Raw genomic sequence first — 13,384 nt, 5'->3', positions numbered from 1 at the left:
TTTCACAAAGCTGAGGCATTTGCAGAAGGTGCCAAATGATGTCAACATGCTGCACAAAAAGCCAGCAGACATCCCTCAGGGCTCCTTGGCCTACCTTGAGCAGGCATCTGCCAATATCTCTGCACTTCTGAAGTCAACCCGAGCAAAGGGCAAAGGCCGTCGGCCTGAGAGAGGGCTGGTGTGCAAGGTTTGGCACACATTCCTTCTTGTGGACCTGGCATTTTGGAAGAAGTCTTTGCCGGAGAAGGAGTTTATTTTAGTTTTCTGCTCCCACCGAAAATTTTTCCACTGTTGTTACAAGCTGTTAATTTGAGTACTTTATAAAAATGTCTACAGCTTGGGTAAACCAAGTAAATTCTTTTTTTTTTTTTTTTTGTCTAGCAAAGTTTAGACTGTTAGTGTGATGATACAGATTCCTTTTTGTGGTGGCTGTGCTTGTTTTTACATTTTTGTATGACTTATCATCTTTTCATGTGTGTTTACCATTGTTTGTCTGATCTGAGGGAAAAATTATAATAGCCTGAGAATCAGGGGATGAAGATTTTTTATGTAGGCCTTTTATGATAGTTACTCCTCAGTCGTGGTATAGAAAAATATGTAAACTTGCTCTGTTTCAAGACTTCAAACTATCTCAAGAAGAGGAATCTAATGCAACGATATTTGTAATGCTTCCAGAGCTCTCAAAATGAGAATTTTTTGTAATTAGATCAGAAGAAGACGAAAATATCGTGGGTTAGTATGGTAATATTACAGTAGAATCCTTACATTGATGCTGACTTTTATTTGGCATAAGTTTATATTTTGTGTGCTGTTTATTTTCTTTTTTACAGGGAGGGAGGTAGTGGGAGCTGTGATATGCTCCCATCAGCTCATAATGTTGTTATGCTCTGCAGTAATGAATCAGTTTAAGTAATGAGGCAGGCCCTGTTTTCAGCAGTGTGACAGTTGGGGCATAGGTGAGCTATGAGGGGCAAAAGCTTGCTCTGATCATTTCTGTCTGTTTTGAGTTTTGTTTGCCTGTATAATTTTTGTTTTACATTACAGGAGATGAGACATTTTCAATTAAGGAAGGTTGTTGCTAATGAATTTCTTGATTAAAAACCTACATAAACTGATTAAGTATTAGCCATTCTTTCAAAGGGGTTCTTTGGAAAGACACTGGGGACTATTCTATTTGGTGCTTAGTGAAAACATTTTCAGTTAATGTATGCACCAGTTATTGCCATTTCTTTAATAAATTCAAAAGTTTTTTTGTCAAATAAACAGCAATTTTTAAAAAAGGAAAGAAAGAACACTAGTTAAGGTAATTACATAGGTGAATATAAAAGACAATACAACCAGGCCAGGCGCGGTGGCTTACGCCTGTAATCCCAGCACTTTGAGAGGCCAAGGAGGGTGGATCACCTGAGGTTAGGAGTTCAAGACCAGCCTGGCCAACGTGGTGAAACCCCCGTCTCTGCTAAAAATACAAAAATTTAGCCGAGTGTGGTGGCCTGCGCCTGTAATCCCAGCTACTCAGGAGGTTAAGGCAGGAGAATTGCTTGAACCTGGGAGGCGGAGGTTGCGGTGAGCCGAGATGGTGCCACTGCACTCCAGCCTGGGCAACAAGAGGGAAATTATGTCTCAAAAAGAAAGAAAGAAAGGAAAAAAAAGAAAGTATAATCATATTCTTTGTCATAACTTTTTTCCCATATATGATTCAAAAGACAACTCATAATTCAATACATGTAAATGTAAGCTGATGGGCACACAATGCATAAAGATGTAATTAGTGACAATAACAACATAAAGGGGAGGAATGATGCTATTTAGGAGCAAAGTTTTTGTATACTGCTGAAATTAACCTGAACTAGATTATTATGAATTCAGACATTATTGACAGTACTCAGGGTAACCACTAAAAAGTACTCAAAAATACGTAGGAAAAGAAATGACAAGTGAATTAAAGTGGTACAATAGATATTTCTATTTAACACAAAAGAAGATAGTAATGGAGAAACTGAAAAATACGAAAAATGGGGCACTGAAAACAAATTGCAAAATTATAGACATAACCCTATTTAATTATTCATTACCTTAGAAATAAATATATGAAAATTTCCAATTAAAAGACATAAACTGGCAGAATTGATTTTTAAAACACCATCCAACTATATGCTGTATACAAAAGATATGCTTTAAAGATACAAAAAGATTGAAAATAAAAGGATAGAACAAACTATTCCGTGTAAATGGTAAGCAAAAAAGAGCTGGAGTGGCCATACTAACGTCAGACAAAATAGATTTTAAGGCAAAATTGTTACTAGAGAAAAAGTAGGACGTATTATAATGGCAAAAATATCAACTCAAGATATAACAATTATAAACTTATATGCTGTATTTTGAGGGTTCTAACAACAGAACTCCCAAATTACAGAAGTAAAAATGGACACAGACATCATAGAACATTCTACCCAACAATGGCAGAATACATATTCCTCTGAAGTGCACATGGAACGTTTTCCAGGATAGATCATATATTAGGCCATAAAACAAGTGTTCATGTGTTTAAAACGGTTGTAATCATACAAAGTTTGTTTTCTGGCTATATGGAATGAAATTAGAAGTCAATAACAAGAAAAGTTTGGAAATTAACAAATATGAGGAAATGAAACAAAAATACTCCTTAGACAATGGGTAGAGAAGAAAACACAAGGAAAATTAGATAATATAGTGATATGAATGAAAAGCAAAACATGGAAACACAAAACTCATGGGCAGCAAATATGTGTTGAGGAAAATTCATAGCTGTAAACAACTACACTAAAAAAGAAGAAATATCTCAAATCAACAACCTAAATGTCTGCCTTAAGAAGTTGGCTGAGGGCCGAGCACAGTGGCTCACGCCTATAATCCCAGCACTTTGGGAGGCCGAGGCTGGTGGATCATGAGGTCAAGAGATAAAGACCATCCTGGTCAACATGGTGAAACCCTGTCTCTACTAAAAATACAAAAATTAGCTGGGCATGGTGGCGCACACCTGTAGTCCCAGCTACTTGGGAGGCTGAGGCAGGAGAATTGCTTGAACCCAGAAGGTGGAGGTTTCGGTGAGCCGAGATCACGCCATTGCACTCCAGCCTGGGCAATAAGAGCGAAACTCCATCTCAAAAAAAAAAAAAAAGAAGAAGAAGAAGTTGGCTGAGCATTTTTATCATACACAGATGTTGGATTTTGTCAAAAGCCTTCTCTGCATTTGTTGATATGATCATACAACTTTTCTTCTTCAGCCAGTTGATGTGATACATTACATTACTTTTCAAGCATTTAACCAGCCTTGCTATCTAAAGTTAATCCTAGTTGGTGGTGGTGAACACTGTCTCTTAAAGTACCCTTTTCAACTGGATATAGCTAGTTCTTTGTATAGATCAGTGGTTCTCAAAATGCAGTCTTCAGACTGGCAGAATCAGCATCACATGGAAATTTGTTCGATATGCAAATTCTGGGGCCCCCGACTAAACGTATGGAATCAATAACTCTGGAGGTGAGGTACAGAAATCTGTTTTAACAAGCCCTCCAGGTGCTTCTGATGAACACTAAGGTCTACGAACCACTGGCATAGATGGAGTGAGACAAGCAGCACCTGGAAGTTCTACTCTCTCTTTCCTACTTGACTTGTAACTCTAATATCTGTTTCCAAAGACCGTTGTAGAGTCCAGTGGTTTTCAATCCTGGATGCACATTGAAATCATATAGAGAAGGTTCCAGGGACTCTGACTTGATTGTCTCAAAGTATAGCCCTTCCTCAACAGCACTTTAACAAAGGTTAGTTTTTCAGATGAAGTGAGCATTCTACGAACCACAGATCAAATGAACTGCTTAAAAGGTCTGAGATGGAGCCCAACTATCTGTTTTAAACAAGCATCCCAGACCACATTTTGTGGAAAACTACTCTAGAGCAATGATTTTAAACTTTTTGACCATAACTAATAGGAAGAAATGCATTAAATGTATGGTGACCCAGCAGATACACACTTGTACATGCATGTGTGTGTGTATATATATATATGTATGTATATATCTACATATAGATACACATATACAAACCCTCTTGAAATCATATTTGTCTTTTTTACATACTACGTACTTTGTGATATTCTACTTCACATTTTAATGGTTGTTTAGTGATTAAATGTTTTGTGACCTAGTAAAGAGTTACAATGACTACTTTGAAAACAGCTGTATAAGATTGATCCAAAATATTCACATCCATCTCTGAGATGTCAAGTGACACCATCCTAATAGGATAGCGGCTCATAAAATTCAATGGGTGGGAGAGGAAAAGAACGGTAGTGATCTTTCATGGGTGGCCAAAGGCTAAGTAAATGTTCATTAAAAGAGAGGGCAGACTTGGGAAATGGCTCCCCCAATTCAAAGGAAAATTATTGTAGGGAAGCACCCCTAAGAGGCCATTGTTTTGCAATTTTCTAAGGGGGAAACCCTTTATTTGCTTTTTAGGGTCTCTTCACTGCTAAATTTCAGATGTTCAATGTAATAGAGAAGTTATGAGTCTGAGAGACTGGTAGCTTGGGCTTTATGATGACCGAACACTAACTTAAAAATGTAAAATGCGCAGTGGTTTATTTTTATGGATACCGTTTTATTGCCACTCAATTTCTTTTCATTTTAAACTAAAAATATTCCATTGAAATTAATAAAACAAACAACATGCATTTGTTGGTAAGAAACTGAGAGGAATTATTCCAAAGCTTGCACATCTGGTAGTAACTTAAAAGATTTAAAATATGACTAGGCTTCATTGGTGATTCGGTATTGTAATTACCCATGAAAAGGTATGTTAGTGCTTTATTGTGTGAATTAATTACCAACCCCATGAGACAACACCTGCGAGTCCATATTTAATGCATCTCTGCTCCCATTAGCAACATTCATGCCAACAGAGCATTCAGGGAGTCAACCAACCAAGTTATTTTTTGTAGTATTAATACAAGTCACCGTAATTTTCAGTTTTTAAGTACAGATGTTGAAGCACTACACCTATCGATTGCCCTTGGATTGCAGCTGTGTGAATCAATAGTGATAAGCAGGCCTGGCACGGTGGCTCAAGCCTGTAATCCCAGCACTTTGGGAGGCCGAGGCGGGTAGATCACGAGTTCGAGATATCGAGACCATCCTGGTCAACATGGTGAAACCCCGTCTCTACTAAAAATACAAAAAATTAGCTGGGCATGGTGGCTTGTGCCTGTAATCCAAGCTACTCAGGAGGCTGAGGCAGGAGAATTGCCTGAGCCCAGGAGGCGGAGGTTTCGGTGAGCTGAAATCGCGCCATTGCACTCCAGCCTGGGTAACAAGAGCGAAACTCCGTCTCAGAAAAAAAAAATAGTGATAAGCAAGACTTCAAATTAGGTGGGCCTCCTGGATATCCACACCATTATAATATCCTCCTTAGTATTAATAGCAGTACCAACTCTTCTGTTGGTTTGGTCAGACTGGTTTAAAATTCCAAAAGACAGCCGGGCGCTGTGGCTCATGCCTGTAATCCCAGCACTTTGGGAGGCCAAGGCAGGTGGATCACGAGGTCAGGAGATGAAGACCATCCTGGCCAACATGGTGAAAACCTGTCTCTACTAAAAATACAAAAATTAGCCTGGCATGGTGGCACATTCCTGTAATCCTAGCTACCAGGGAGTCAGAGGTTGCAGTGAGCCGAGATCGAGCCACTGCACTCCAACCTGGAAGACAGTGTGAGACTCCATCTCAAAAAAAAAAAAAAAAAAAAAAAAAGTTTTTTTCAAAAGACCCTGATTGTTGCCAGCAGATGGAAAAAACACATGGCTTTATAATAGAATGATTTATAATCCTTTGGGTATGTGCTTATTGCAGCACTATTCACAATAGCAAAGACTTGAAACCAACCCAAATGCCCATCAATGACAGACTGGATAAAGAAAATACGGCACATATATACCATGGAATACTATGCAGCCATAAAAAGGAATGAGTTCATGTCCTTTGCAGGGACATGGATGAAGCTGGAAGCCATCATTCTCAGCAAACTGACACAGGAACAGAAAACCAAACACCACATGGTCTCACTCATAAGTGCAAGTTGAACAATGAGAACACATGAACACAGGGAGGGGAACATCATACACTGGGGCCTGTCGGGGGCTGGGAGGCAAAGGGAGGGAGAGCATTAGAACAAATACCTAATGCATGTGGGGCTTAAAATCTAGATGATGGGTTGATAGGTGCAGCAAACCACCATGGTACATGTATACCTGTGTAGCAAACCTGCACGTTCTGTACATGTATCCCAGAGCTTAAAGTAAAATTTTAAACAAGGTATTTTTAATAAAGTAACCTTTGAATAGATCTCTAAAGAAAATGAAGAATGGCCTGGTGTGGTGGCTCACGCCTGTAATCCCAGCACTTTGGAGGCTGAGGCAGGTGAAACACGAGGTCAGGAGTTCAAGACCAGCCTGACCAACATGGTGAAACCCCATCTCTACTAAAAAATAGAAAAATTAGCCAGGTGTGGTGGCAGGTGGCTGCCATCCGAGCTACTCAGGAGGCTGAGGCAGGAGAATCACTTGAACTTGGGAGGTAGAGGTTGCAGTGAGCTGAGATCGTGCCATTGCACTCCAGCCTGGCCACAGAGCAAGATTCAGTCTCAATAAAGAAAAAAGAAAAAAAATGAATAGTAAAGCAAATAAATATCTAAGAAAAGAGCTTTGTTAACAGAGGGAACTGCAAATGCAAAGGTCAGGAGCTAACAGTGTGTGTGATGAGTTCAAGGAATGGCAAAAATGCCAATGAGCCTGGAATGAAGACTTTGAGGGAGACAGCGGTAGGAGATTAGGTCAAAGAGTTGTCAGAGTATCAGACCATGCAGGCCCTTGAGGATCATAATAACAACTTTGGATTTTGCTCTGAAATGGGAAACCACTGTCAGGTTTTGAGCAGAAGAATGACATCAAATCTCCTGGCTTCTGTGTGGAGAATAGGCTGTAGGGGGCTGGAGGGTAAGGGTGAAACCAGGAGATAGGTTAGAAAGCTACAGGAATTCAAGTGAGAGACAATAGTAGCTTGGATCTGGGTATTGGTGATGAAGAAGCTGATTAGTTACCAGAGCCTGGATTGACTGTTAGGGTAAATCCCTTCCATTATGTCTATGCTATGTTCATCCAATTCCCCACAGACATTTTCAGAATTGCCTGGATTTTAAGGCACAAGAGACTATTTCTTCCTAGTGCTGTTACACACATTTAAATGCACTGAGCTGAGAAGCTATTGCTATGACATCTTTCAAGACAACCAGAGCAGTGGTCTTTTGTGTTTAACAGAAAAGCACTAAATTTGATAACGTGATGTTAGAAAGCCAAAGTTTCAGAAGATTACTGTCAGGCAATAATGTTGAAGAATCTATTGCTGGCTTAATCTGGAAACAAACTTTGTTGGCAGTTGTGAAAAAAAAAAGGAAACAAAATGCCCTGCACCCCACCTTATAAAAGGATATTGATACTTTGCGTTTTTTTTCTTTTCCATATATATTTTTTAAATACCATAACTCAGACATAATAAAGCAACAAATTCACTTTTTTGTTTGTTTGTTTGAGACAGAGTCTCACTCTGTCACCCAGGCTGGAGTGCAGTGGCGTGATCTTGGCTCATTGCAACCTCTCTGTCCTGGGTTCCAGCGATTCTCCTGCCTCAGCCTCCCAAGTAGCTGGGATTATAGGCAGGTGCTACCACTCCAGGCTAATTTTTGTGTTTTTAATAGAGATGGAGTTTCGCCGTGTTAGCCAGGATGGTCTCAATCTCCTGACCTTGTGATCTGCCTGCCTCTGCCTCCCAAAGTGCTGGGATTACAGGCGTGAGCCACCGTGCCCGGCCACAAACTAACATTTTTTCCCAGATTACACTTCCCAAGTACTGACCTTAAGAGGAACACTTTCACCAAACAACTGTATTCAGCACATTTTCAGTGTACCCAGTGCATGTGAGGCATTGATTATAATTCAAGAAGCAGTCAAAAGTCAGCAGTTTTCTCAGAACCTCTTTCAAGGTGGGTCTGTTCTGAGGTCAAGAAGGTAACTTCCATGTCCTTGATAACAACCTTCAAATCTCTCTCAGGCCCAGGGATAGAAATTCAAACTCTTTGGCTTTACAGAAGGGGACAAGCCGAGAAAGAACGAGATAGCCAGGCTATAGAAAACTTGAACAACACTATCAAACAATTAGACCTAATCACCATGTATAGAACATGCCAACTGAAACAGCAAAATATACTTTCTGTTCAAATGCATATGGAGGATTCACCAAGAAAAACCATATTCTGGGCTATAAAACCAGCATCAACAAATTGAAAATAATAGACATCATGCATTGCATGTTCTCAGACCATAATGGAATTAAACTGGAAATCATTAATAAGAATATATCTGGAAAACTCCCAAATATTTGGAAATTAAACCACACACTCATGGGAGATTGAAAAATATTTTGAACTAAATAAAAATGAAGATACAACATAGAAATCTGTGGGATGTAGCTAAAACAGCGCTCTTAAAGGGAACCAGAGCTCACTGATAAGTAGTATTAAAAGTAATGGTAGAAACCACAATTACTTTTGCACCAATGTAATAAAAGCAGATTTTATTCAGGAAGGATTGCCATAGGGAAAAAGAGATCTCAGTTTAGAACTGGTCTTGGATCTGAATACAACAAGGAAAAGTGGGAATTTATAGCCAAGGATCAGCATGGAGTGTTGGTGGACAAAAAGTTACTAAGAGTGGGACAATTCTTGCTAAATTGATCTAACAGGATTCCTGCTGAAGGCAGGCCAGGGTGATCATATATCACCTGGGCATGATGGAGGATAAGGAATTTGACCAGCTATTGAGAGTAATCAGATATCAAGGGATCTCACTAAACTAACTTAGCAGAATGCTTGCTAAACTGTTTTCTGCAAAGACACAGTTTGGAGGCTCAGCAATCACAGTGTCATTGAGAACAAGGCTCAGAGGACCCCAATTAAAGTTTGATCAAGGAAAGAGTCTTTGTCAGTGTTTAGAAGAAAATTTAGAAAATTAAATAAAATATAAAAATAATAAAATATGTTGAATTGAAAAGAGAAAAGCAATAAAGAAAAATCATGAAACTGAAATCTACTTCTTTAAAGAATAATAAAATTTATAAATCTCAAGTGAGACTGACCAAGAAAATACATGGCACAAATTATCAATATCAGGAATGACAGAGGGGAATTTCACTAGAGACTCCACAGACATTAAAAAGATAAGAGAATACTATAAATGTCTCTATGCCCATAAATTAGACAACTTAGATGAAATTAATTCCTTGAAAGCCATAAACTATTAAACATTACTGAAGAAAAATATATAACCTGAAGAGTCCTATATCTATTATAGAAATTTTGTAGTAAAAAATCTTTCAAGAAAGGAATCACCAGGGTCAGATGATTTCATTGGCAAATGCTAACAACTATTTAACGAAGAAATAATAACAATTCTACACAAGCCCCTCTTGATAATAGAAGAGAAAGGTACACTTTCCAATTCACTTGATGGGGCCAGTATTACCCTAATGCCAAAACAAGATAAACATATTACAAGAAAAGTATGAATACAATAATCCCTAACAATTAGTAATCAACTTCTGCAATATATAAAAAGCAGAGGCTGGGCACAGCGGCTCACGCCAGTAATCCCAGCACTTTGAGAGGTTGAGGCCGGTGGATCCTGAAGTCAGGAGTTCGAGACCAGCTTGGACAACATGGTGAAACCCCATCACTACTAAAAATACAAAAATTAGCTGGGTGTGGCGGTGGGCACCTGTAATCTCAGCTTCTCAAGAGGCTGAGACAGGAGAATCGCTTGAACCCGGGAGGTGGAGGTTTCAGTGAGCCAAGATCCCACCACTGCATTTCAACCTGGGCAACAGAGTTCCGTCTCAAAAAAAAAAAAAAAAAAAAAAAAAAGGTGGGGGCCACAGGCAGTGGTTCATGCCTGTAATCCCAGCACTTTGGGAAGCTGAGGCAGGTGGATCACAAGGTCAGGAGATTGAGACCAGCCTGGCCAGCCGGGTGAAACCCCGTCTCTACTAAAAATACAAAAAAAAAAAAAAACTTCGTTGGGTGTAGTGGCACACACCTGTAGTCCCAGATACTCAGGAGGATGAGGCAAAAGAATCGCTTGAACCCAGGAGGCGAAGCTTGCAGTGATCAGGTCACTGCACTCCAGTTTGGGCAACAGAGTGAGACTCTGTCTAAAAAAAAAAAAAAAAAAAGATTACATCATGACTAAGTGGAGTTTATTCTTGGAATTCAAGGCTCATTTAACATTCAACAATCAATCAGTGTAATCCACCATATTTAACCAGACTAGATTTTAAAACCATATAATCATCCTAATGAATGTGGAAAATGTATTTGACAAAATTCAACACTTATTCATGATTTTTTTAAAATTCTCACCAAATTAGGAATGGAAGTTAACTTTCATAACCTAATAAAAAGACAGCTATTAAATACCAAACGACTTATACTTAATATTGGGGAACTATATGCTTTCCCTGTAAGACTGGAACAAGGCAACAAGAAACCAGCATCTAGACAACAAAGCAAAGCAATCTTCTCTCACTACTCCTATTAAACTACATACCAGAAGGCCTCGCCTCTGCAATAAAATAAGAATTTTTTTAAAAGGCATACAGAAAGAAAGAAATAAAACTCTTTCTATTTGAAAATGACAAGGTTATCCATGTAGAAAATATTTTGAAATCTGTTAAAAAAAGCTTTTAGAACTGATAAACATACTTACAATGACAGGATTATAAGGACAATATACAAAAGTCAATCATATTTCTAAATATCAGCAATGAACAATTGAAATTTGAGTTTAAAAAATAATACCATTTACAACTGCAACAAAACTGATGTACTTAGGAATAAAATCTAATGAAATATGTGTAGGATCTATATGCTGAAAACCAAAAAACAGACAAACAATAAACAAAAAAAAAAAACTAATGGAAGAAATCAAAGGAGATAGAAATTAGTGAAGAGATATATCATGTTAATTGGGTGGTAGAGTCAATATTGTTAAGGCATCAATTATACTCAATTGATTCTTAAAATCAATGTCCATCTAACCAACACACTGCCAACTACTTTGTAGACATCAGCAAACTGATTCTTTTTTTTTTTTTTTTAAGAGACGGGGTTTCACCATGTTGGTTAGGCTGGACTCAAACTCCTGACCTTGTGATCTGCCCACCTTGGCCTCCCAAGTGCTGGGATTACAGGCGAGAGCCACCATGCCAGGCCAACTGATTCTAAAATTTATATGGAAAGACAAATGAACTAGAATATCTAAAGAATTCTGGAAAAGAGAAAAATTGGAGGATTCACACTACCTTATTTCAAGACTTGCAGAAATCAAGACAGCTTGATATTGGCAAAGGGGTAGACAAATTGCTCGATTGAACAGAATAGAAAGCCCAGAAATAGACCCACACAAAGAATGGACTGATATTTGACAAAAGTGCCAAGGCAATTCAGGGATAGTCTTTTCACTAAATGGTGTGGGAACAACTGGACATCCATATTTTTTAAATTAACCTTGACACATACCTTATAACTTATTTAAAAATTAACTCCAAATGGATTATAGACCTAAATGTAAAATGGTGGGGTTTTTTTTCAGATGGGATCTCACTCAGTTGCCCAGATTGGAGTGCACTGGTGTAATCTTGGTTCACTATGGCCTCGACCTCCAGGGCTCAAGCAATCCTCCCACTTCAGCCTCCTGAATAGTTGGGACCACAGGTACATGCCATCATGTCCGGCTAATTTTGCTTATTTTTTCTAGAAATGAGGTCTCACTATGTTGCCCAGACTGGCCTCAAACTCCTGGACTCAAGTGATCATCCCACCTCCGCCTCCCAAAGTTCTGGGATTAGCGATATGAGCCACGATGCCCAGCCCTAAAATGTAAAGCTATAAAATGTAAAATGGGAAATGTAAAGCTATAAAATTTTTAGAAAAAACATAAGAAGAAATCTGGGGCCGAGTGCAGTGGCTCAAGTAAAGACTGAAGAACTGGCACGGCACAGTGGCTCATGCTTATAATCCCAGCACTTTGGGAGGCCGAGGCGGGTGGATCACGAGGTCGAGAGATCGAGACCATCCTGGTCAACATGGTGAAACCCCGTCTCTACTAAAAATACAAAAAAATTAGCTGGGCATGGTGGCGCGTGCCTGTAATCACAGCTACTCAGGAGGCTGAGGCAGGAGAATTGCCTGAACCCAGGAGGCGGAGGTTTCGGTGAGCCGAGATCGCGCCATTGCACTCCAGCCTGGGTAACAAGAGCGAAACTCTGTCTCAAAAAAAAAAAAAAAAAAAAAAGGAAGAAGAAGAAGAAATCTGCATTAACTTGGGATTAATGATGAATTTTTAAATATAACACCAAAATCAGGATCCATGGAGGAGAAATTATTAACCACAATCTATTAAGACCATTATTTCTTTCGACTCCAATATCTCCTCTATCACACTTTTCCTCTTGTCCTGTAGCATTATAGTTGCTGTGAGCATTTTCTCTAAATTAATATAAATTCCCATATCTACTTTTGTACTACTAATGTTACATTCTTTTGCTTAAACAAGGCTTCCCAAATTATGTAAGCTTCAAGACCCACAAAATTGGATCTGTCCCTAAATGTATATAAACATAAAGTTAAACTATTTTTTAAATGACACATAGATATATAGTAAAACCAAAGTGGGAAATAAAAAACATGGGACTGATAAATATAAAAATAAAAACTTTTTATGGTGGCATACACCTGTAGTCCCAGCTACTCGGGAGGCTGAGGTGTGAGAACCACTTGAGCCCAGGAGATTAAGGCTATGGTGAGCTATGATTGTGTCCTATACTCCATCCTAGGCAACAGAGTGAGACCCCATCCCTACAAATATATACAGATAAGGCCAGGTGCAGTGGCTCACACCTGTAAACTCAGCACTTTGGGAGGCTGAGGCGGGTGGATCACTTGAGTTCAAGAGTTTGAGACCAGCCTGACAAACATGGTGAAACCCCGTCTCTGCTAAAAATACAAAATTAACCAGGCATGGTGGCACACACCTGTAATCGCAGATACTTGGGATGCTGAGGCAGGAGAATCACTTGAATCAGGAGGCAGAGGTTGCAGTGAGCCAAGATCATGCCTTTGCATTCCAGCCTGAACAATAAGAGTGAAACTCCATCTCAAAAACAAAAAACAAACCAAAAAAAAAAAATAATAAAATAAACAAAAAAAAATACAGATATAAATAAAATATAAATTAAAGTTATGCATGTT

The 13,384-nt window shown here is 38.9% G+C and overlaps 1 pseudogene; it reads right to left on the bottom strand.

Annotated features, from left to right (window-relative positions):
* LOC141582703 (keratin, type I cytoskeletal 18 pseudogene) overlaps nt 1–221 on the bottom strand; it is a 31,446-nt pseudogene extending 31,225 nt beyond the window's left edge.
* Nucleotides 222–13,384: the final 13,163 nt, after the last annotated feature.

Source organism: Saimiri boliviensis, chromosome X (assembly GCF_048565385.1).
Source record: "Saimiri boliviensis isolate mSaiBol1 chromosome X, mSaiBol1.pri, whole genome shotgun sequence".
In the NCBI taxonomy this organism is placed as follows: Eukaryota; Metazoa; Chordata; class Mammalia; order Primates; family Cebidae; genus Saimiri; species Saimiri boliviensis.
Note: the sequence above shows the minus strand (reverse complement) of the source record. Positions and strands in the feature narration are given on the sequence as shown.